Source organism: Schistocerca americana, chromosome 4, assembly GCF_021461395.2.
Source record: "Schistocerca americana isolate TAMUIC-IGC-003095 chromosome 4, iqSchAmer2.1, whole genome shotgun sequence".
NCBI lineage: Eukaryota > Metazoa > Arthropoda > Insecta > Orthoptera > Acrididae > Schistocerca > Schistocerca americana.
In genome coordinates this window covers 276,486,294-276,512,026 of record NC_060122.1, presented here as the reverse complement: position 1 = coordinate 276,512,026, position 25,733 = coordinate 276,486,294, and positions in this window count along the sequence as shown.

The following is a 25,733-nucleotide window of genomic DNA, read 5'->3' as shown; positions in this document are numbered from 1 at the left end:
GAGGAGTCAAGCAATATACTGCTCCCTCCTACATATATATCGCAAAGAGACAAAGAGACCGTGAGGATAAAATCAGAGAGATTAGAGCCCACACAGAGGCATACCAACAATCTTTCTTTCCACGAACAATATGAGACTGGAATAGAAGGGAGAACTGATAGAGGTACTCAAGGCATGCTCCGCCACACACCATCAGGTGGCTTGCAGAGTATGGATATAGATGCAGATGTAGAACAGCAGTGCCCATCATTAAATGAATCCATGGAGATTTCTTTCCTAGGTTCAGGATGCAGGATGCTATTCTATCCCATAATGCACCAAATTTCACTGACAAGATGTGGAGAAACTTCTTAAAGGAAAACGGTATCCACCAGATATTAATAAGCAATTTCCATCCTGATTCAAATCCCATGGTAAGGATTTTATGGGAATTCAATAGATTCACGAACATATACATAATGAAAAAACAAACCAAATGGGTGGAATTTGTTTCACCATTCAAGCAGGTGGTACACAATCTTCCCCGCACAATGACACAACTTATGACAGTTTCTATTATCTTCAATACTCAAGAGAGGAATGAATAGGTCAATTCTCTGCCAGAATATTCTGCTGATGAATTATCCAGAGAGGAACGGATCAGATGAATAATTAATGCCATTAATGCTGCTGCACAGATTAGGAAGCATGCTTATGATAAGAAGACTGGCAAAGTGCAAGAGTATAAAGTCAGAGATCACATCCAAAATCTTCTTTACTTCTAAGGCAGAACAAGAAGTGGCAAACTTTGTACACCAGCCCATAAGAAATTTTACACATTCCTCATGAAGGCAGTTGTTTGCTTGCCTACCCAGAATCTTGGAAGATCAAAAGCTTATACTATCAAAATGATCTCAAGAAATATGTACAAGGATGAAAAGAATTCATATTTACACATGTAAACAATGGTGTGCAGCATTTTGCATTATTTTTCTTGTTATTATTATCTGCGTTATCTTATGGATTTTGTATTTATATATTTGTTAAGATAGACAGGATATGGACTATAAAAAGAACAGAGACTGAAATAAACCGGATTTGACTAATTAATGAGAAAGCACAGTGGTGCATACAGTGTACATACTAGTCTAATGCAGAGATTGTTAAGAGTCTTGGTATTCACTTCCTGTGTTTAGCTGTAAGGTATTTCTTACATTTCCTTGTTATATATTTTATATTTATTCCTAGATTAATAAGTGTCATTCAGACAATGTCACTAATGAACTGAACAAAGACATCTTCAGTGCTTACAGAAAATATACATGAACTGAAATGAACTGAGAAATGTTGCGAGTAAAGTAAATTGTCAGTATCTGGCATAAATACTGTACACAACTCTGTAAATAGTTACTTTAAGGTGTATTGCTATTTCTATCTTTTATGTAAACAGCTCTATGGCTATGCAATTATGTTACTGAGTCCTATTAATGTTTCATTAAGGTTTAAAAAACCTTTGATTGAGTCATTTAAAGAATGTTTTATGAGGAGATTTCTTATCGACGTATTTGCTCCATGAATAGCATATTCTCATATTTGGCACCAGAGATGAGCTGCAGAAATAATAACATGCACAGATCTATGTAAATAATAGATTGAAATTTTTGAACTCATTGTTAGTAAGCATTTAGTTAACTTCTATGCATTTTCATTTTTTCCTGATGTTTGTTTATTGTATACATCTATATGCATTTTTCTGTAAACACACTTCATGACATTGATAACACTGTAATAAAGTAGTATTAAGTGCCTTGCTGTAAGCATAATTCTGTAAGACCATGAGATGAACCAATCATGCTATGCAAGACACGGGCTTGACACGTGTTATTTTTTAGGCATGTTTAATTTCACAAACACAAATTTCAGGTTTAGCTTCCCTCTTTTTGGTAATCTCTCTTGCTTTGTTCTCCACGATCAGTTTTCATTTGCCTTGAATTTCACCTGTACCAGGCAACATGGAATGGTTGTGGCCTCATATATATGTTGACAATGATCTTGCATATATGAGCCACTCAGTAGGAATGTTAAACCAGACTGCTGGAGTAAATTCTATACCAACACAATATTTCTGTGCAGGCATAGTTTCAATGTAAACAAGTTTAAAATGCTTATATTTTATAAATAGTTAGGTATTTTGTATATCAATGTCTAATATTCAGGTAGCAGGGATTCACTTGTAATTAAGATGGAAACATGCAAAAGTGACTGTTTACACATGATGTGAATAGTGCCACAATGACAGGTTTCACTATTGAGCGGACATGGGGCACTCAAGTGAGTGTGAAATGTGGAACTTCGAAGTGTTTATGAAACTTATAATCATGCGAAAGAGATGATGAACAATGGCTAGGTTCAATCTTACCATTTGTGGGCTGTATGTAGCAGCTGACTGTTCCCTCCATTATACACTCCTGGAAATTGAAATAAGAACACCGTGAATTCATTGTCCCAGGAAGGAGAAACTTTATTGACACATTCCTGGGGTCAGATACATCACATGATCACACTGACAGAACCACAGGCACATAGACACAGGCAACAGAGCATGCACAATGTCGGCACTAGTACAGTGTATATCCACCTTTCGCAGCAATGCAGGCTGCTATTCTCCCATGGAGACGATCGTAGAGATGCTGGATGTAGTCCTGTGGAACGGCTTGCCATGCCATTTCCACCTGGCACCTCAGTTGGACCAGCGTTCGTGCTGGACGTGCAGACCGTGTGAGACGACACTTCATCCAGTCCCAAACATGCTCAATGGGGGACAGATCCGGAGATCTTGCTGGCCAGGGTAGTTGACTTACACCTTCTAGAGCACGTTGGGTGGCACGGGATACATGCGGACGTGCATTGTCCTGTTGGAACAGCAAGTTCCCTTGCCGGTCTAGGAATGGTAGAACGATGGGTTCGATGACGGTTTGGATGTGGGTTTTAAGGGAGAGGGTAAGGAGTCATTCCAATCCTGGGAGTGGAAAGACTTACCTTAGGGGGAAAAAAGGACAGGTATACACTCGCACACACATATATCCATCCGCACATACACAGACACAAGCAGACATTTTGACATTCTGCTTGTGTCTGTGTATGTGCAGATGGATATGTGTGTGTGAGTGTGTGTGCGAGTGTATACCTGTCCTTTTTTCCCCCTAAGGTAAGTCTTTCCACTCCCGGGATTGGAATGACTCCTTACCCTCTCCCTTAAAACCCACATCCTTTTATCTTTCCCTCTCCTTGCCTCTTTCCTGATGAAGCAACCATTGGTTGCGAAAGCTTGAATTTTGTGTGTATGTTTGTGTTTGTTTGTGTGTCTATCGACCTGCCAACACTTTCGTTTGGTAAGTCACATCATCTTTGTTTTTAGATATATATATAATAGAGGGAAACATTCCACGTGGGAAAAATATATCTAAAAACAAATATGATGTGACTTACCAAACGAAAGTGCTGGCAGGTTTATAGACACACAAACAAACACAAACATACACACAAAATTCAAGCTTTCGAACCAACGGTTGCTTCATCAGGAAAGAAGGAAGGAGAGGGAAAGACGAAAGGATGTGGGTTTTAAGGGAGAGGGTAAGGAGTTATTCCAATCCTGGGAGTGGAAAGACTTACCTTATGGGGAAAAGACATTTCCATGTCTGCTTGTGTCTGTGTATGTGCGGATGGATATGTGTGTGTGTGTGTGTGTGTGTGTGTGTGTGTGTGTGTGTGTGTGTGTGTGTCCTTTTTTCCCCCTAAGGTAAGCCTTTCCGCTCCCGGGATTGGAATGACTCCTTACCCTCTCCCTTAAAACCCACATCCTTTCGTCTTTCCCTCTCCTTCCCTCTTTCCTGATGAAGCAACCGTTGGTTGCGAAACCTTGAATTTTGTGTGTATGTTTGTGTTTGTTTGTGTGTCTATCAACCTGCCAGCGCTTTCGTTTGGTAAGTCACATCATCTTTGTTTTTAGATATATATATATAATAGGGGGAATCATTCCATGTGGGAAAAATATATCTACAAAAATATATATACAAAAAACAGTATAGTGAAGCACAAACTGTGACTAATTTTGCTAAAGACTCAGTTTTGGGGCGATTTATTATTGACAACACATAAACAGTGCAATTACACATGATGTGACTCTACAGGGCGATGAATAAACTGTGTTACCAGACACATTTAATGAATGACTGCTCAAAAACACTCATATAACTATGCTAAATAAGTGTAACAGACAGTGTTGAGACATGTTTGTTGTAGTTATTCAGACTGGGAACCATCTTAAAATAGTGTGATTGAACATTTTTCCACATAAGAGGCTTCCAGAACGGGAAGAGACTGAGAAAAAATGATAGTAAAGTTACCTTCAGTTGTCTACTTGTGTATAAACATGTGCGGAATCTGGCTCTCTCTTGATACCCTCCCTCTATTGATGTCTGTACTCTTGTGGATCGCTCTCTCTTCATGATCACTCTCTCGAATGATTTTGCAACAGGCAGTTGTATCTGAAAGATATTTTCAAGGTGTGTAATGTATTTATCTATGTAAAAGTATTGTCAATATATGAATAATTGTTATTGTTTGCCGATGTTTCATTTCAACAACATTTACCTTGCTTGCCAACTTTTCTATGCTTCAGCTAGGAGAACTGCAAGACTGCTGACATATCACTTGCTGGCCACTGCCGAACATCACTGATGTTCGAATTTGTAGCAACCACTCATGCATCCCTGAGAACTATTAAGCTGATCTGTAAATTCAATTTCCAAACAGCACATCTGTGCATAACACATAATATTAATGATCAGAATACAGCCAACAAACAATGTGCATGGTCAGTCCACTCCACAGTACCAAAGCTGGTTAGACAAAATCTTGAATTATTAATTTTTCATCTGTTAGTGGTAAATTTATCTGTGCCATGTGATAATTTAAACTTATCTTTTTTTTACTTGGATGCTTCTTTTAATTAATAGCACTCCAGTTAATTTCCTCTTATCAAAATTTATTTTCCAATTACCACTAAAGAGAATCACACAACATAGAGAAAACTTTCTTTTTAAAATAATAATTCAGTGATAACTCCAGTGTCATGCACAACCAGCATCAACCATCCCTGTATTGACTGATCAAGTGTAACAGGCAAACACAAACCAGTAATAATAACAGAACAATGGGAAAGAATCCACTGCCCTGGGTTCCAGTCAGTAAGAGTGAGTAACAGATCTTGTCATTGGGCTCCCATGAATCAGGCACCACAAAAGAGAAGAATCGCAGCTTCTCAAAAACCTTCAAGACCAAGAGAACATTTTAGATGGGAAAACTCAACATGTACACACCACTGAAACCAGGTAAATTCAAACAGTTGTAAAAGAAAATGGATTAATTGAGTGTCAAAATTCTGGCAGTACAGGAAACATGATTCTCAGATGAGAAACTCTGTGACTCAGAAAACTACAGAATATACCAGGGGAAACCATCTATAACCATTCCAGGAAGAAATCTCAAACTCTTTGGAACAGGATTTGTAGTACATGAATTGGTACTGGAATCAAGTGAAAGTGTTACTGCCTTAAACGGGAATGAACAGTAACAGATTTTAAGACTTTTAAATAATAAATCTAGAAATATAAACTACAACAGAATTTTTCATCCCTCAAGTGGAAGATAGTATTGTTACTCATCCTAGAAACCAAGTATATTTTAAATTGCTTAATACAATTTGTATTAATTAGTAATTAAAAAGCGTCCATATTCACCACATCAAAGGGGTCAATAGGGACTGTCATAAATATAAACACAGAACCCTACTGCAACAGGCATTGTGGCAATAGGAACACAAAAATGGTTTTTGAAAATACAAATTAATCTGTAGAATATAAAAAGTCATTTCAACATATGTACGCCTCATATTATTAATGGTTCTTTCATAACTTGCAACACTTGAAGTATCTTCCATATTTGGGAAAACATACACACTATGTCTGTGGACATTTGTCTAAAAAATGATGCCACTAATGTTTTTCCTTCATGCAAAACTTTGGTAATTCTCTCAATAAAAGATTTTCAACCTCCCTTAAGGCTCTCATATTTCCCTTTGACCCATTCCCCAGTATGTAACACCCGATCAAGAGACTGTTCTTCTGCATTCTGATTAGATGTGGTTTCTTCTTTCTTCAAATCTGTGATCACTGTCACTGTCACCATCACTATCTTCATCTTCTTACTCATCCACTAAATTTGCCTAGCCATGTGTATGGACACTCCTTCCAGGTTGCACATTTAGTTTCTTTTTCTATCTGGTTTGGACAAATTATCATCAGGCCATCTTTGATTGTTAATAAATCAACCATGCTGTCATTAACAGAGCTGCCTTCTCCATTTTGTTCACATGGCAATAATTCAAGTACTTGGTCCTTATTGAAAGGATAAATGCCAGTCTTCTTGGAACACAAACAAATGTTTTTCTCCATGGTTGGTGATAACATGTCAAGGGCTTGTTTCAAAATTCAAGAAGAGTATTTCTTGTTAATTCCAGAACATTTGTTGTTAGTTCTGCTCTTCCAGTTTCCCAGGGCTTTTTGCCAAGTATGTTTCAATTGTCTAAACGTTGCAACATCTAGAAGTTGTATAACATGTGTTCTTCAGTGGGAAAAAAACCACACTCATTGTCACTTTTCACTCTTAAATTGGATTTTGTTTGGTTCATGACCCTAGTAACTACAGAGGAACTTCAATACTGCCAGTGACATACAAAATTCTATCCAAAGCCCTGTTACATTGGTTAGAACCTCAAATAGATCCACAGACAGGAGAATTCCAAGGAGGGTTCAGAAAGGGAAGATAATGCAGTGAACCGATATGTTGCCTTAGAACAACATTAACAACAAGAAAGTCCAGGAACAGCAAAATAACATTTGTTGACTTTGAGAAGGCCTATGACCCTATAGACAAAGAAACGATCTTCAACACTTTGGAAGAAATGAAGGTGGACAACAAGACTACAGCAGAGAAAGCTAATTCAGGAAACATTAGCAAATACAACATCCAAAGTGAAGTTTATCAGCGAGATCTCAGAACCATTTGAGATCAAGACAGGAATGAGACAAGGAGATAGCCTGTCACCCATTCTATTTAACTCAGTTTTTGAGAAAATAATCATGACATGGTACAAAAGAGTCAATTGGGTAAAGACGGGGAGACAGAAGGGTAGAACAGTCAACATGAAATTTCTGGCCTTTGCCAATGATATAGCCATATAACAAATAACAGAAAAGACGTAAAGGAAGCTCTAAAGACACTTTACAAAACCTCAGCCAAAACAGGACTATAAATCACCTATCAAAAAGCACAGTACATGGCCACAAAATCCACAGACAGACACCTGCTGGTAATGAAGCATGGAAAAAGGATAACACAAGCAGAAAGTTGAAGCAGACTTACAAGGAACCATTGCAACAAAAGAAGTAATTCCATCAATGCCAAATTAAGACACTATATACAGCAGTCTTACCAGAGGCCATCAGAACCAACAGTAATCAAGGAAAGAACAAAAATCAGTCAGCTAGAAAAACAAGAGAGAAAAATACTGAGAAAGATCTACAGGCCAGTTCAGAAAGAGGGGATCTGGATAAAGAGAGCAACAAAAGAATTTTACAAACAGACACAGATGATTACTCACAACATCATGAAAAGAAGGGCAAAGTCCTATGCACACATACATTGGATGACCAAAAACAGACTGACCAAGAAAATTTTTACATAGTGACAACTAATTAACTGAAAAAACTGAAAACCAACTGGGTAAAGGAAACCCTGAAAGACCTCAAGTAACAACATCTCCACAGAAGACATAACAGACGAGGAAAAATTCAGAGAAAAAAAATCATAAAACAGGAATTTCCCCAAATGCGTAAAGAGAAGAAAACAGAAAAGAAGTTGAGAGAATAGAAGAAGAAGGAACACAGTGAATATATGAGATGTTTTTGGGGCAGAAAATAAAAGACAGAAGAAAATGCCATGAAAATCCCTTTAAAATTAATTGTTTTTTTTTTAGCACACTCTTAAGGGGGAAATAATAATTACAAACCAGAGATTTAAATTTTGAACAAAACAACATTTACAACTATGTAAATAAAAACTGAAATTTTCATTTGTTCAAAACCATAAATCTTTGAGAGTTCTTCACCGACTGATTCAATTTTTGACACAAATATGCATTTGAACAAGCACCTGTTTCTATGTACCTATTTTCAAAATATGTAATATATAATAAATAAAGGGAAAACGTTATTACCAAAAATCTCTTGCCCGATTTACTTCAGATTTTTATGCAATACTCTAATGAACATTTTTACAGACATATATAAACATATACATATAAAACACACACACACACACACACACACACACACACACACACACACACACACACACATCTGAATTTGCAATAACAACAAACAATGCTCAAAGTCAGAAAGAGAGGGGAAGAGAAGATGGAGATGGACAGAGAGATGGGAGGAAATGGGTGCTGAAAGTGGAAAGAAGGAGATGGATAAGGAGAGGGGGCAGAAGGAAATGGAGAGAGGGGGAGGAGAAGATGGTCATAGAAAGGAGGGAAGAGGGGGTGCATAGAGTTGGGGGGAGAGAGAGGGGAGCAGGAGGAAATGGAGGGAGAGTGGGGAAGAGAAGATAGGCATAGAAAGGGGGGGGGGGGGGAAGGTGATGGACAGAGAGAGGGCGAGAGAGAGTGGCCAGTAGAATATGTAGAAAGGGGGAGAAAAAGATGGGCAGAGAAAGGAGGGAGGAGATGATGGATACAGAGGAGAAAGAGAAAATGGATGAAGAGAGGGAGACTTGGAGATGGACAGGGACGGCGGGGGGAGGGGGGTGGGAGGGTATTAGGACACACAACCAATTCCCATACATATTAGAAACTGTGCTTTCTCTTTTCTTTCTTTTCCATTCAACATGACTGAGCTACAACAATGTGTGGCCAGGTACATCTAGAAAATAAAGAAATAAATAAAATAAATATGAAGGAATATTTGTATGGGGTGTAGTCCCGATGATTAACATGGTCACTCATTATATGAAGGAAGGACACAGTGCCTATTTATTGTTGTTGTTGTGGTCTTCAGTCCAGAGACTGGTTTGATGCAGCTCTCCATGCTACTCTGTCCTGTGCAAGCTTCTTCATCTCCCAGTACCTACTGCAACCTACATCCTTCTGAATCTGTTCAGTGTATTCATCCCTTGATCTCCCTCTACGATTTTTACCCTCCATGCTGCCCTCCAATACTAAATTGGTGATCCCTTGATGCCTCAGAATATGCCCTACCAACTGATCCCTTCTTCTAGTCAAGTTGTGCCACAAATTTCTCTTCTCTCCAATTCTATTCAGTACCTCCTCACTAGTTATGTGATCTACCCATCTAATCTTCAGCATTCTTCTGTAGCACCACATTTTGAAAGCTTCTATTCTATTCTTGCCTAAACTATTTATCGTCAATGTTTCATTTCCATACATGGCTACACTCCATACAAATACTTTTAGAAACAACTCCCTGACACTTAAATCTATACTCAATGTTAACAAATTTCTCTTCTTCAGAAATGCTTTCCTTGCCATTGCTAGTCTACATTTTATATCCTCTCTGCTTCCACCATCATCAGTTATTTTGCTCTCCAAATAGCAAAACTCGTTTACTACTTTAAGCGTCTCATTTCCTAATCTAATTCCCACAGCATCACCAGATTTAATTCAACTACATTCCATTATCCTCGTTTTGCTTTTGTTGATATTCATCTTATATCCTCCTTTCAAGACACTGTCCATTCCGTTCAGCTGCTCTTCCAGGTCCTTTGCTGTCTCTGACAGAATTACAATGCCATCGGCGAACCACAAAGTTTTTATTTCTTCTGCATGGATTTTAATTCCTGCTCTGAATTTTTCTTTTGTTTCCTTTACTGCTTGCTTAATATACAGATTGAATAACATTGGGGATAGGCTACAACCCTGTCTCACTCCCTTCCCAACCACTGCTTCCCTTTCGTGCCCCTCGACTCTTATAACTGCCATCTGCTTTCTGTACAAATTGTAAATAGTCTTTCACTCCCTGTATTTTACCCATGCCACCTTCAGAATTTGATAGAGAGTATTCCAGCCAACATTGTCAAAAGGTTTCTCTAAGTCTACAAATGCTAGAAATGTAGGTTTGCCTTTCCTTAATCTATTTTCTAAGTAGGGTCAGTATTACCGTATGTGTTCCAACATTTCTACAGAATCCAAACTGATCTTCCCTGAGGTTGGCTTCTGTCAGTTTTTCCATTTATCTGTAAAGAATTTGTGTTAGTATTTTGCATCTGTGGCTTATTAAACTGATAGTTCAGTCATTTTCACGTCTGTCAATACCTGCTTTCTTTGGGATTGGAATTATTATATTCTTCTTGAAGTCTGAAGGTATTTCGCCTGTCTCATACATCTTGCTCACTAGATGGTAGTGTTTTGTTAGGTCTGGCTCTCCGAAGGCTGTCAGTAGTTCTAATGGAATATTGTCTACTCCCGGGGCCTTGTTTCGACTTAGGTTTTTCAGTGCTCTGTTAAACTCTTCACGCAGTATCATATCTCCTATTTCATCTCCATCTACATTCTCTTCCATTTCCATAATATTGTCCTCAAGAAAATCGCCCTTGTATACACCCTCTATATACTCCTTCCACCTTTCTGCTTTCCCTTCTTTGCTTAGAACTGGGTTTCCATCTGAGCTCTTGATATTCATGCAAGTGGTTCTCTTTTCTCTAAAGGTCTCTTTAATTTTCCTGTAGGCAGTATCTATCTTACCCCTAGTGAGATAAGATTCTACATCCTTCCATTTGTCCTCCAGCCATCCCTGCTTAGCCATTTTGCACTTCCTGTCAATCTCATTTTTGAGACGTTTGTATTCCTTTTTGACTGCTTCATTTACTGTATTTTTGTATTTTCTCCTTTCGTCAATTAAATTCAATATTTCTTCTGTTACCCAAGGATTTCTACTAGCCCTCGTCTTTTTACCTACTTGATCCTCTGCTGCCTTCGCTACTTCATCCCTCAAAGCTACCCATTCTTCTTCTACTGTATTTCTTTCCCCCATTCCTGTCAATTGTTCCCTTATGCTCTCCCTGAAACTCTGTACAACCTCTGGTTCTTTCAGTTTATCCAGGTCACATCTCCTTAAGTTCCCACCTTTTTGCAGTTTCTTCAGTTTTAATCTACAGGTCATAACCAATAGATTGTGGTCAGAGTCCACATCTGCCCCTGGAAATGTCTTACAATTTAAAACTTCGTTCCTAAATCTCTGTCTTACCATTATATAATCTATCTGATACCTTTAAGTATCCTCAGGCTTCTTCGATGTATACAACCTTCTTTCATGATTCTTAAACCAAGTGTTAGCTATGATTAAGTTGTGCTCTGTGCAAAATTCTACCAGGCGGCTTCCTCTTTCATTTCTTAGCCCCGATCCATATTCACCTACTACGTTTCCTTCTCTTCCTTTTCCTACTACCGAATTCCAGTCACCCATGACTATTAAATTTTCGTCTCCCTTCACTATCTGAATAATTTCTTTTATCTCATCTATACATTTCATCAATCCCTTTGTCATCTGTGGAGCTAGTTGGCATATAAACTTGTACTATTGTAGTAGGCATGGGCTTCATATCTATCTTGGCCACAATAATGCATTCACTATGCTGTTTGTAGTAGCTTACCCACATTCCTATTTTCCTATTCATTATTAAACCTACTCCTGCATTACCCCTATTTGATTTTGTATTTATTAACCTGTATTCACCTAACCAGAAATCTTGTTCCTCCTGCCACCGAACTTCACTAATTCCCTCTATATCTAACTTTAACCTATCTATTTCTCTTTTTAAATTTTCTAACCTACCTGCCTGATTAAGGGACCTGACATTCCACACTTTGATCAGTAGAACGCCAGTTTTCTTTCTCCTGATAACAACATCCTCCTAAGTAGTCCCCGACCAGAGATCCGAATGGGGGACTATTTTACCTCCGGAACATTTTACCCAAGGGGACACCATCATCATTTAACCATACAGTAAAGCTGGATGCCCTTGGGAAAAATTACAGCTGTAGTCTCCCCTTGCTTTCAGCTGTTTGCAGTACCAGCACAGCAAGGCCATTTTGGTTAGTGTTACAAGGCCAGATCAGTCAATCATCCAGACTGTTGCCTCTGCAACTACTGAAAAGGCTGCTGCCCGTCTTCAGGTACCACACGTTTGTCTGGCCTCTCAACAGATACCCCTCAGCTTTGGTTGCACCTACGGTATGGCTATCTGTATCACTCAGGCACACAAGCCTTCCCACCAACGGCAAGGTCCACGGTTCAGGGGGGGGGGGGGGGGGGGGGGGGCTATTTATATCCAGGGGAAACCGACTTCCCTCATCAGCATTTACACAGTGTGTGACGAAGCAAACTGGGATATTTCTTACTTCCCCTCTTGTTTTACCATCTGCCAACTTAAATTCATTTTTTCAATTTTGACTAAATACCATTAACATACTTGAATATAATCTGCATTTTCATAAAAGAGAAAGATTGGCCCTCAGTTTTAAGGAATATAACGCCTGATCTAAATTTGTGCATAGTTTTACATATGTAATTGATTTTCTAATTTATTTTGATTATGCCTAGTTAGTATCTTTTGTTATAGGGTGAAATCAGTAATTGTTTCATAACTTAAATTCTATTGTTGATGTATAAATAATTGTAAACATTTGGAAGATGAAATGATAGTATTCTTAAAGTATCTATTTGGTTCTAGTCAGAAACATGTTAGCAAAGCCAGTCCTTAATTAATTCCAAAGTAATTCATAATTTTGTCAAAAGTATTGTTTGTGTAACTACTTTTGTTAATTTCATGATTTAAACAAATAATTCGGCGTAACTCTTGTAGTAAAAGAAACTGTTAGAAGACGGAATTTTTCAATGTATTCAGTTAATTTAATGAGTTAAGTTTTAAACGTAATTTCTGTAAATTTAACTTCAAACAATGTGTAGTTTCAGTACTGGTCATTGTGAGGACAAATAAGGGCCTGATTTTTGGTCCCAAGACAGTCAGCCCATGGCAGAATTTCAGACGAGAAACTTGTGTTGGTTAGATCAACAACAATGCTTCAACTTAACTGTGGAATATGTGTTAAACAATTAGGCCATGTGTAAAAACAATGACAGTGTCTGCTCCATATGTACCTTTCTGCTCTTCAAGAACTGCAAACATTGTGGTTAGGTTGTTACTGCTCGTACATGTTCAATAGTAAAGTATTGTAGCAGTATGTGGATGTTCACCTGAAAACTATTAATGAGGCTTATTGAAAGTTAAACAATAGTGTACTGGCCATATATAACTGGGTGTTATTGGCGGGTTGTGAAAAGTGAAAGTAAAAGACTGTGAAACGCAACTGTGCACCTGTTGGCTACATCATTTACAGTGGACAGTACTGCATGTCCACTACCTATTTTTTCAGCCAGTGCGTTGACACAGAGGACAACAAATGAAGAAACAAAGTAGGCAAACAGCTACAAGTGATGGGTGCTAAACTCCATTGGGCAAATAATGAAAGGAAAGCGTATAATTATCCAAATTATGACAAGTAAGAGAGTACATAGGCAATGGAGTACGTCATCATGGCTTGTATCAGAATTGGACAACTTAGCAGCTGTTCAGAGCCTGATTTGTGGTGATTAATTGCATAATACCATAACTGGGAATTATACTAGAGTCATATTTCAACAGTCCTCACACTTCAGTCCTGACGGTTGTAACGTAGCAGAATGGAACTACAAAATTCAGTCTACCATTCCTTACATTTCAGAGATTGTGATACCATCATGTGATCTCTACATGCAATTCTACACATGCTTGCTTACTGTATTTATGAAATCTAATTAACTTATGATGAAAATAATATTCATATAATAAATATTCAAATCTGATCAATTTACAGAAGGATTTTATTACAAACCCAAAATATGTTAAACAACATGTAGATACATGCTAAGAATGTTCTTCAAAGGATTAACACATATCATTGCAGAAACAAAACTTCATAGTAAAAAGAACATCTAATACTGTGAAGATGAAGTTACATGTAATTATCACCTCTCAGTTTACTAGCCTAGGTTAGTGAACAACCAACTTAAAGTTGGAAGGAGGATAAGAAAACAATTTACTACTGTCATATTATTAGAACTACTCAATGAACTGACAAAACAATCAAATCCATTCTAATTAATAACATGTATGGTTAGCATATTATCCTGTAAACCTTGTCTTCACATATACTACAAGAATCCCCAATGCTAGAACAAAAAGTAGTAGTACTATGAACCTAAGTATATGAATAAGTTGTTGATGTTGTTGTTGTTGTGGTCTTCAGTCCTGAGACTGGTTTGATGCAGCTCTCCATGCTACTCTATCCTATGCAAGGTTCTTCATCTCCCAGTACCTACTGCAACCTACATCCTTCTGAATCTGCTTAGCGTATTCATCTCTTGGCCTCCCTCTACGATTTTTACCCTCCACGCTGCCCTCCAATACTAAATTGGTGATCCCTTGATGCCTCAGAACATGTCCTACCAACCGATCCCTTCTTCTGGTCAAGTTGTGCCACAAACTTCTCTTCTCCCCAATCCCATTCAATACTTCCTCATTAGTTATGTGATCTACCCATCTAATCTTCAGCATTCTTCTGTAGCACCACATTTCAAAAGCTTCTATTCTCTTCTTGTCCAAACTATTTATCGTCCATGTTTCACTTCCATACATGGCTACACTCCATACAAATACTTTCAGAAAAGACTTCCTGACACTTAAATCTATACTCGATGTTAACAAATTTCTCTTCTTCAGAAACGCTTTCCTTGCCATTGCCAGTCTACATTTTATATCCTCTCTACTTCGACCATCATCAGTTATTTTGCTCTCCAAATAGCAAAACTCCTTTACTACTTTAAGTGTCTCATTTCCTAATCTAATTCCCTCAGCATCACCCGACTTAATTCTACTACATTCCATTATCCTCGCTTTGCTTTTGTTGATGTTCATCTTATATACTCCTCTCAAGACACTGTCCATTCCATTCAACTGCTCTTCCAAGTCCTTTGCTGTCTCTGACAGAATTACAATGTCATCGGCGAACCTCAAAGTTTTTATTTCTTCTCCAAGGATTTTAATACTTACTCCGAATTTTTCTTTTGTTTCCTTTACTGCTTGCTCAATATACAGATTGAATAACATCGGGGAGAGGCTACAACCCTGTCTTACTCCCTTCCCAACCACTGCTTCCCTTTCACGCCCCTCGACTCTTATAACTGCTATCTGGTTTCTGTAAATAGCCTTTCGCTCCCTGTATTTTACCCATGCCACCTTCAGAATTTGATAGAGAGTATTCCAGCCAACATTGTCAAAAGGTTTCTCTAAGTCTACAAATGCTAGAAATGTAGGTTTGCCTTTCCTTAATCTATTTTCTAAGTAGGGTCAGTATTACCGTATGTGTTCCAACATTTCTACAGAATCCAAACTGATCTTCCCTGAGGTTGGCTTCTGTCAGTTTTTCCATTTATCTGTAAAGAATTTGTGTTAGTATTTTGCATCTGTGGCTTATTAAACTGATAGTTCAGTCATTTTCACGTCTGTCAATACCTGCTTTCTTTGGGATTGGAATTATTATATCCTTCTTGAAGTCTGAGGGTATTTTGCCTGTCTCATATATCTTGCTCACCAGATGGTAGAGTTTTGTCAGGACTGGCTCTCCCAAGGCCGTCAGTAGTTCCAATGGAATGTTGTCTACTCCCGGGGCCTTGTTTCGACTCAGGTCTTTCAGTGCTCTGTCAAACTCTTCACGCAGTATCTTATCTCCCATTTCATCATCATCTACATCCTCTTCCATTTCCATAATATTGTCCTCAAGTACATCGCCCTTGTATAGATCCTCTATATACTCCTTCCACCTTTCTGCTTTCCCTTCTTTGCTTAGAATTGGGTTTCCATCTGAGCTCTTGATGTTCATACAAGTGGTTCTCTTGTCTCCAAAGGTCTCTTTAATTTTCTTGTAGGCAGTATCTATCTTACCCCTAGTGAGATAAGCCTCTACATCCTTACATTTGTCCTCTAGCCATCCCTGCGTAGCCATTTTGCACTTCCTGTCGATCTCATTTTTGAGACGTTTGTATTCCTTTTTGCCTGCTTCATTTATTGCATTTTTATATTTTCTCCTTTCATCAATTAAATTCAATATTTCTTGTGTTACCCAAGGATTTCTACTACCCCTCGTCTTTTTACCTACTTTATCCTCTGCTGCCTTCACTACTTCATCCGTCAAAGCTACCCATTCTTCTTCTACTGTATTTCTTTCCCCCATTCCTGTCAATTGTTCCCTTATGCTCTCCCCGAAACTCTGTACACTCTCTGGTTCTTTCAGTTTATCCAGGTCCCATCTCCTTAAATTCCCACCTTTTTGCAGTTTCTTCAGTTTTAATCCACAGGTCATAACCAATAGATTGTGGTCAGAGTCCACATCTGCCCCTGGAAATGTCTTACAATTTAAAACCTGGTTCCTAAATCTCTGTCTTACCATTATATAATCTATCTGATACCTTTTAGTATCTCCAGGATTCTTCCATGTATACAACCTTCTTTCACGATTCTTAAACCAAGTGTTAGCTATGATTAAGTTGTGCTCTGTGCAAAATTCTACCAGGCAGTTTCCTCTTTCATTTCTTAGCACCAATCCATATCCGCCTACTACGTTTCCTTCTCTCCCTTTTCCTACACTCGAATTCCAGTCACCCATGACTATTAAATTTTCATCTCCCTTCACTATCTGAATAATTTCTTTTATTTCATCATACATTTCTTCAATTTCTTTGTCAGAGCTAGTTGGCATATAAACTTGTACTACTGTAGTAGGTGTGGGCTTCGTATCTATCTTGGCCACAATAATGCATTCACTATGCTGTTTGTAGTAGCTTACCCGCATTCCTATTTTCCTATTCATTATTAAACCTATTCCTGCATTACACCTATTTGATTTTGTGTTTATAACCCTGTAGTTACCTGACCAGAAATCTTGTTCCTCCTGCCACCGAACTTCACTAATTCCCACTATACCTAACTTTAACCTATCCATTTCCCTTTTTAAATTTTCTAACCTACCTGCCCGATTAAGGGATCTGACATTCCACGCTCTGATCCGTAGAACGCCAGTTTTCTTTCTCCTGATAACGACATCCTCTTGAGTAGTCCCCGCCCGGAGATCTGAATGGGGGGCTATTTTACCTCCGGAATATTTTACCCAAGAGGACACCATCATCATTTAATCATACAGTAAAGCTGCATGCCCTCGGGAAAAATTACGGCCGTAGTTTCCCCTTGCTTTCAGCCGTTCGCAGTACCAGCACAGCAAGGCTGTTTTGGTTATTGTTACAAGGTCAGATCAGTCAATCATCCAGACTGTTGCCCTTGCAACTACTGAAAAGGCTGCTGCCCCTCTTCAGGAAACACACGTTTGTCTGGCCTCTCAACAGATACCCCTCCGTTGTGGTTGTACCTACGGTACGGCTATCTGTATCGCTGAGGCACGCAAGCCTCCCCACCAACGGCAAGGTCCATGGTTCATGGGGGGGATGAATAAGTTATGTTATCTAAAACACCAATGATTTAATCATACACTTTTATCATTTAATGATACAGCTGTTTCAGACATTTTGCTTTTGATTGCGTAATATTAGAAACTATAAAACGTGACAGTGCATTTCAGGTTATTAGAATTCTTTATATTTTTCTGTAGTTGTGCTCCAACCTATATATTGGTAAGAGACACTGTGTATTCTTTCAGAGTAAACTGTGCATATACGGTGGAGGAATGCAAGTCTGACTGGCATGAGTGGATACGTGCTTGAGCATTCTGAGTGGTTCTTGGGAACAGGGAAGGTTTTGAGAAGTTGAGTTTGGAGACATTTCCTGTTGAGCTGGCAAAGGATTCAGAAGTCAAGTTTGGTGCAGGACAGTATTTAGGTAAGACATTGTGAACCTGATAATACAGTAAAGAGCTGGTTTCTGGCTGTCAAGTGGGCGTGTGAACACTTTAACATCTGTTCATACTTTAAAAAATTTCTGAGTCATGTGGGACTTTGAGAAATAGCTGTAACTGTAACATTTTTTGGGCATTAGATGAGGTGGAAGCTTATCTTTACTTTATTTCAGTTGCTCTTTTAGAAATTCATGCTGTATAGAGTACAAGAATCTTCTCATGAATTGGTGTGTATTAATATGATAACTACCACAAGTGCACTTTAAGTGTTTATGAGTTGGTGAACAAGTTGTGTTTAGCTAATGGAATGGAACAATGTTTTTCATATACCATTGATGTTTAGGTAGCATTTGGGGATTCTGCAACCATTCTAATTAAGCATATACAAAAGGTTGGCTGGATTTGAAAACTATTATTATATCCCCTAGGGTGACCATTCTTGATGATTTCCATGTCTGATTGACTGAATAAATCATTTAATTCAATTTAAACCTTCTGATATTATCTACAACAAGCATTTACTAGAATATCAATTAAATGGGAATACTGAAAAACAACATGTTCTTTATCTTCTGAAATTGAGTCACCTATAGTACCAATTTAGTATTGGAGGGCAGCGTGGAGGGTAAAAATCGTAGGGGGAGACCAAGAGATGAATACACTAAGCAGATTCAGAAGGATGTAGGTTGCAGTAGGTACTGGGAGATGAAGAAGCTTGCACAGGATAGAGTAGCATGGAGAGCTGCATCAAACCAGTCTCAGGACTGAAGACCACAACAACAACAACAATGGTTTTATACATTAAACATGTAAGCCAATCAAAATACAGTGCAACCACATATGTTCTGGCATTTTCTATCTTATTATGTAGCCAATTTAATGCCTAAATTGAAGAGAAACCCCACATGTACAAAAGATATGGGCTTTCTCGAAATTTTAATTTGTCAGCACTGTCTTAGGGTCATCAGAAGCATCCAATACCATCCGTCATCTTTGACCCGTGACGCAAGTCTGTTGTGGTGTGTGATGTCATGATGGCACGAAGTTCAGTTTGCGAGTGTTGCGCGTTTGTAGATGTCTTGTTGTGCTGTCGGGGGTGCTCTCTGGTGGCGTGTTTGTAGGTTGTGGGTACGGTTTTGTTGTTCCTTTAGTGTGCGCTTGTGATGTGTTTGTAGATGGTGTATGATTGCAGTTCAGTTGTGCCCTCTGGTGGGGTTTGTGGGTTGTGCATCATATTGGGTTCATTTGAGTTGTTGTCATTGTCGGTTGTTGCTCTAGTTATTGGTGAAGTTTAGTGGCATATTTTGCAGTAAGTTGATGGTTTAATTTTTGGTTATTTCTACGTTAATATAGTGTTATATGTGGTGTGTCATGTTTGAGTTTTTGAGATAATTTTTTTATGTTGTTGTTAGGAATGGATAGGATCGATAAAGTGAACAGTTTTTAGCTGTGAGGTATGATGGGTGACACTGCTATGTCGCTCATCAAATTCCTGCAGCTGTTTGGTTGGATTACTGGCCGAGCTGATGAAGTGCACTGCATGTGGCGAGTATATGAAGTTAATGAAAGTTCTGGCATCTCGGACCAGGGACGGTCATATGTGGAGATGCCTGTGTGACAACGTTTGGCCCTCCATTCGCCAGGGTACCTGGTTCGAGAAGTCTAGGTTGGGTACGCATGAAATTGTGTTGATGAGTTACCATTTTTGTTATCAGTCCTCACACAGTTTTTGCATGCATGAGGCACATGTAAATAAGTGAACGGTCCTTGATTGGTATCCTTTTCGTTGCAAGGTTTGTTTAGAATACATTAAATACAGGGCTAAGTTGGGTGGACCTCGAGTAATGGTTGAGATTGATGAGTCGCAGTTTGGTAGGAGGAAGTATGGGAGGGGTAAGCCTATGGTGCTTTATGGGTGGTATCGGGGTCTGGGTCTTTGTAACGTGCGCGTGGGGCACACAATACTCATTAAAGCCTGTACTATGGTAAGTGAGCGGGGTTCACCTTACGAGACAGGATTTTCGTATAGATATTGACCGCATGTACCTGAATGGTGGCAAATCAGACTTACACCCACACTGTAATAACAATCATCCGTCAAGTAAGTTCAAAATGCAATTACACGTCAGTAAGTACCAAAAGCAACACTGAAGATGCTACCAATTTAATAATAATACGGTCGCCAGCCTAATTAGGCATTAACTGAGTTTCTTCTCTGTACAAGTTGGTGTATATTCATGCAAAACAACACGTAGTAACACTGCATAATATAGTAAAATTTTAGAAACAGAAAATCTATTGAACTGATAGTTTCACGTTCTGTACTGATATGGAAAAACCATGAATACATAACACTACACTATAATGTATACTACAAAGCTTCGGACTGCTTATTGATCTGATTAAAATCGGGCATAGGTTACCCTAGAAATAGCACTTTTGAGCCACACACAAAATGTCAATTTTGATAAAGATAAAACACTGATAAATTTTGACTTATATATTGACTTTAACTTTTGCTGGTCAAACCAATGTGGAACACTTCAGAATTCAAATGAATAAAGGGGGGGGGGGAGGGGGGAACCTGAAACTGTTATGATCACTATATTAAAAAATTGAGTACTGAAATTATCATGCGTTCAAGTTTCCAGTATATGAGTTACTACTCTTTTTATCTTATTTACTTCTCATTTAAATACCTTTATATCTGTCTCGAAATAATTAAACTTCATTACTATATCAATATTAAAGTTACCTTTCAACTTCGTTAGACCTTCGTTATTCACTTACTGGTTCATTAACAAAACAATTCTTTAAACACCATTCTAATATAACTAGGTCTGCAAGTAATTATTATTAACACAAAATTTAATTTTTCATTTCGGGACACTTGGATTGCACAACATTTGGAAAGGACCCTGTCTAGGTTAGCTGTGAGGATAATTAAATGAGGGGAAAGTTCTGGTAAAATTTAGGTTATTATTGAACAGTTCACTCTATGGTCCATACGAATACAGTACTAAAAGTTTCAACCTGCTTTCATCGATGCGGCGGTTGGCGAGCAGCGAGATGGCGAGGCACAGAGCGCACATACAACCACAGCTATGGCTCTTGATGTATCGGCACTTTAATTCTTCTTAGCATCGCAATACTTTTCCATTTAGTGCCTATGGAATTTTGCCATGCTGTGTGGGCGTTGGAACAGCATACCCGAGGCTCAGTGAAACTACATCTTCCTGGAAAGCCTCCTCGCTCCAGAAGGTGTTGCTCAGACCAATGCCAAACTCCAACTACAACTGCTGATGAGCCCGTTGCGCCGTGCAGTGCCTGCGTGCATTTTCCCGCGCTCGCCTGCCATCCACCTTTTACCGCTCCCTTACAGACAGGGTATTCACCCGAGGTTTTGCATTCTACATATCCTAACACATTGCCTGCATATGGACCAGACACACAACTACAATTTTAAACATCTTACAACAGTTTCAACATTTGTTACATTTCACTTCTATTACACTATTGCTTGGCATTTGACATAAACATTAATATTCACACTGAAAATTGTTTACAGTTTCCTTAACACAATGGCATGAAACAAAAAAGAAATGAAATCAGAACATCAATTACACTAATTTATCGAAAAATCAGATGGAAAAAAAATTTTTACTTATATGTACAATAGTACAGTGTCGTTGCTGATACACATGCCCCTGTTTCCAGTAAATTTCACTAAGTGCAAATTTGATGGGAAGACTGAACTTTATATTTATACAGGGGTTCTGAGTCTTTGAGTGAATGTACCATCATAAAATTTTATATCACAAAACTTCCTTTCACTAACGTCATATAGGTCTATACTTTTAAATATATCGAGAACATTTACCTATCATTTACTTAAGTGCCTTTGGCACAGTCCAACCTCCTATCACAACATGATTTAAATTGCAAATTACTTATTCTTATTAAATTTCTCAGAGAAATAAAATCAAAATCTGGAACACAAACACTTAACTACAAAACAGATACAAATACACTATAAAACAATTTGTTGCTGCTTGCATTCAAAGGCAGTCCATTTCCTTATTTATTAATAAACACACAATACTATTTAGAAAAGTTACTACACACATTTGCTGCCTGTTATTCAGATTTGAGCAGTCCATTTCACACCATTTTATCACATCACCTGTACCACACTTACAATTCTCCTTTGACTATTTATCTGCCCTCTTTGTTGTTATATCACGACTCACGTACTGCCCACTTTGATTCTTGGCAGTCCCATCTTTTATTTGGCTTGCAGCATTTGCTTTTTCTTTTCAACCCTTTTTTCCATACACCTTTACATTTATAGTACATTTAGTAATCTGAAACTTACATAAGTACATTAGCACACTGACAATGGTATACATACATTTACAATTACTTGTTACATTTAGAGTGAATAAATTCATCGTTATATACAGCACATTTACTGCAGATTGCTTTTTAAGTGTACTTACGTCACTCACTCCTAGGAACATACAGTTTCAGGTCCACAACGTTTCTTACACCTAAAGGTCTCTTGGATTTTGGGTAGATCAGGTAGTAAGCATTATCGTGTTGAATGTTCTGTATTATATACGGTCCATTATAAATATATTTAAATTTTGAAATTTCATGGTTCAGTTCACTAGATTTTTTGTGGGTTTTTAAAAGAACATAATCCCCAATTTTGAATTTTGAAACTTTCAGGTTTTTATCATGTCTTTTAGATCTAGATTCAGCTTTTTGCTTTGCCCTTTTTCTGACTAATTCTTTCTTTTGACTCAACCCCAAGCTTGTACAAGGTGGAAACTCTAGTTTTTCCTCAATTAAACTTTTACTTCTGCTGCCTAACAAAATTTCTTTCGGTGGGAACCCAGTAGATTCATGATGTAAGGTGTTCATGACCTTCTCAAAGTCTGACATAAATCTGCCCCAGACTCTAATTCATGCCCCTTCCTGTTTTTTCCACAACACACCTTGGTCGCCTGTGACATCGTCCCAAGATACGTTCCTGAACTATCAACCACTTATATCTGGTGGATTCCTCGGTTTATGGAGTTCAAAGTCTTTGCTTACTTCAACTCTTTGCAAAATAGACACTGAGTCATCAGGTGGCTCTTTCTTTCTGTGTTCAGTCTCAACATCTGGGTTCTGTTTTGAAACTTCGTCATCAGTATGTACATTATTGCAATTAGCTGTATTCCCATTATTTTCACTAGTACCGAAATACTCGTCACCTGAACCATCGTCAGAATCTGACCATTCTGGATTTCTTTCAGGTTCTAACATAAAAGCAAAAATGGTTCAAATGGCTCTGAGCACTATGGGACTCAACTGCTGAGGTCATTAGTCCCCTAGAACTTAGAACTAGTTAAACCTAATTAACCTAAGGACATCACAAACATCCATGCCCGAGGCAGGATTAGAACCTGCGACCGTAGCGGTCTTGCGGTTCCAGACTGCAGCGCCTTTAACCGCATGGCCACTTCGGCCGGCTTTCTGAGACAGGCACTAAATTCTTCCTCTGCATTTTCGTCAGGCTTTGATTTTAACTCAATATCCTCTTTTGGCAAAACAGCCTCATTATCAGCTTTACTCACATCCACTGTTACTTCATATTTAGTGTAATCCTCGTGGACTTCAATTACTCTTAGGTAATTACCTGCCCCTGCCCCACGGTGCCTTTCGGTAACAGCTTGTACTGTTGGCGGATCGTTAACAGAAGCTACTTCCTCATCAGTGCTTAGGATTTCATCCTCCAATTCCTTCCTATCTTTAACCATCGTCCTATTGGCAGCACGCGTACTTTGCACGGCGCTATTTACTCTCTCCTCTTCAAATTCATGCCACGTCACCTTATCGACATCCCTACTATTTCCTTTTTCACTAATTAACCTCCTCGCCTCATATTCCTTCTTCAAATCCTCCCACTCACATTGCTTGAGGCCCTTGTACAGATCGTAGATCTGCACACGCCAATCAGATACTTCTGCTAATTCATTCTCGCCATTTACTTCACTGCTAACACTGCTAACCGCACCTCTCTGTGTATCCACTGTTCCATCCACTATTTCCTTCGCCACGGAATTACCACTCATAATGTATTCACCAGCTCTTATGGCAGTGTTTGTACCTAATTCAGCCGCCTTGCTAGCGGCTTCTCTCTGAACAGCTGTTCTGCTAGGCTGGGCCATTGCCCTCTGATGCTCCACTCGCCTGTTAACATGTATCGCTCTGCGCGGCAAAGATGACTCATCTGCGAACGCACCTGACGCTTGCTTCACCACAACACGCTGCGTCATTCCACGGCTGTCTCTAAGCTGTCTCGTATTTTTACTGTCAGTCCGGTAACATTTCTTAAATCGGGGCTGGTATGTTCTGTCCGCTTCCGTTTGGCCCGCAACGTTCGCGGAAATCAGTTTCCCGCGTCGTTATTATTTTGCGTGGTGTACCCTCTACCGCGACCTGGATAACCCCCTCTTCCTCTTCCTCTGCCTCTACCTCTCTGTATCATGTTGATGCGAAACCCATCACCATCATTTCTCTCGCCATTATTGTGGTTATTCCTGTTATTAAAATTCTGATAATTGGCACGACTTTCGCGCCAGTGATCTTCATCTTCGACCCTTTCGAGAAACGCTTGGAAGCTACGATGATTGCTTCCCACATATCTCTTCGAATCTTCTGGAAGCTTTTTATATAGCTCCCATACGATTTCAGAATCAGAGCTTCTCCCTCTTAAGTGTGTCAACTTTCGGTACCAATATTCGCAGAAATCTTTCAAAGAATTCCTGCCCCTGTTATCATGAAGTTTGGCCGTGATAAACTCGCGCCACAAATGATCCTGTTTTTGTTCAGACCAGTATTCTTCTGTAAACTTTTGTTTAAACTCTTCGAACGTCATTAGTTCGGTATTCAAGATAATTCCCCAGTGCTTAGCGTCACCTGCTAGGGCGCTAATTACTACGTTTATCTTCTCCTGACCAGACAAATGTTCACGAAACATCCGCTCGCAATTTTTGATGAAATCCAACGGATGCCATCCGTTATGTTTCTGGGCGGGATCGAAGCACTCCTCACCTTCCAACAGCTTCGTAAGTGGCGTGCCATTATAGACAACACCAGGCCTATCTTTGATTTTACTCTCGAGATCGAAAACTTTGCCTTGAATTTTCGATATATTTTGTTCACACTTTTGCACACATCCGATAACTTTTTCGCCTAAATTTCTTTCAGTATCTGAAACTGCCTTTTTCAACTGTGAGATTCCATGTTGGCATTCGTTTACGATCTCAGTTTTAAGACCGAAAACTTTTTCGTCTACTTTAGTTTCGACTAGAGGCTCTACTTTCTCTTGGATGTTGAGAATTTCAACATCAAACCTACTGTTAATGTTGTCAATTTCCCCCTGCATAGTATTCATATTTATATTAATTGTGTCAATTTCAGACTTCATAGTATTTACTACAGAGCTTAAATTACCCACTTTTTGTTCTACCTGTTCTATTTGTTTACTAATTTTAATTCCTTGTTTTTCGACCTGTGCTTTAAGCTGACCAACTTGTGTTTTAAACTGCTCATCAACGTG